This window comes from Chiloscyllium plagiosum, unplaced genomic scaffold, assembly GCF_004010195.1.
Source record: "Chiloscyllium plagiosum isolate BGI_BamShark_2017 unplaced genomic scaffold, ASM401019v2 scaf_10322, whole genome shotgun sequence".
In the NCBI taxonomy this organism is placed as follows: Eukaryota; Metazoa; Chordata; class Chondrichthyes; order Orectolobiformes; family Hemiscylliidae; genus Chiloscyllium; species Chiloscyllium plagiosum.
The window spans coordinates 8,091-9,554 of NW_025209278.1; positions in this window are offsets into that span (position 1 = coordinate 8,091).

Consider the following 1,464-nt stretch of genomic DNA (forward strand, 5'->3'; position numbering starts at 1 on the left):
AGTGAGTGACGGAGACAGAGAAAGATGCAGAAATAGAGATTATGAGACGGAGTGAGGAACTGGGAATGAGTTGGAGGGAGTGGCTTTGAGACAGAGAAAGAGAATATGAAAGAGATTAACAGTGGGGGAGAGAGAGATAGAGGTAGAGAGAAAGAAGTGTAAGGTGTGAGTCAGAAAGGGAGATAGAGAGAGAGAGAGAGAGAGAGAGGTGGACAGGTGGACAGGTCCTGGTCACCACACTCTGGGACGGATGTGATTGAGAGGGTGCAGAGATTTCCCAGGATGCTGCTTGGGATGCAGGGTCAGCTGTGGGGAATGTTTGGAAAGGTTGGGGATGTTTTCCTTGGAGCAGTGAAGGCTGAGAGGGAACCTGATAGAGGGGTATAAGATTATTTGGGGCAGTGATAGTGTGGGTAGGAAGGCAGTTTTAACATGAGGAAAGGACTCAATAACCAGGGACCGAGATTGAAGGTAACACAGACATGGACATATAGAAACTAGGAGCAGGAGTAGGCCATTCGGCCCTTTGAGTCTGCTCTGTCATTCAGTATGATCATGGCTGACCCTCCATCTCAAAGCCGTATTCCTGCTTTCTCCCCATTCCCTTGATGCTGTTAAAATCCAAAACAATTATCTCTAATTTCTTGAATATATTCAGTTCCTTGTACTCCGCAGACATCTGTGGTACAGAATTCAGCAGGTTGATGACCCTCTGAGTGAAGAAATGTTTCCTCATCTCAGTCCTAAATGGTTGACCCTGTATCCCCCTGAGACTGTGTCCCCTGGTTCCAGACTCCCCAACCAGGGGAAACCTCCTCCCTGCCCAGCCCTGTTAGAATTTTATATGTTTCAATCAGATCCCCTCTCATCCTTCTGAACTCGAGTGAGTCCAGGCCCAGTCAAGTTGGAGAGTGAGAGGGGAATTGAGGAGAAATGTTTTCACCCAGAGAGTGGTGGAAGTCTGGAACTCACTGCCTGAAAGGCTGGTTGAGTCACAAACTCTTGTGACATTGAAGCAGTGTTTAGATATTCTCTTGTGTTGCTGTAGGCTCCAGGGTAATGGGCCAAGAGCTGGAGGATGGGATTAGTGTCATCAGATCGCTGTTGACCAGCACAGACACAATGGGCCAAATGGTATCATTCAGTGCTGTTCACATCAATGACTCTCTGAGACAGAAAGAGAGAGAGAGAAGAAGAAGTGTGAGGAGCTGACGTGGCCCTCTCTACCTGATAGGAGAAAGTGAGGACTGCAGATGCTGGAGATCAGAGCTGAAAAATGTGTCGTTGGAAAAGTACAGCAGGTCAGGCAGCATCCAAGGAGCAGGAGAATCGACGTTTCGGGCATAAGCCCTTCTTCAGGAATGAGGAAGCAGGCTAAGATAAAAGGTAGGGAGGAGGGACTTGGGGGAGGGGTGTTGGGAATGCGATAGGTGGAAGGAGGTTAAGGTGAGGGTGATAGGCCGG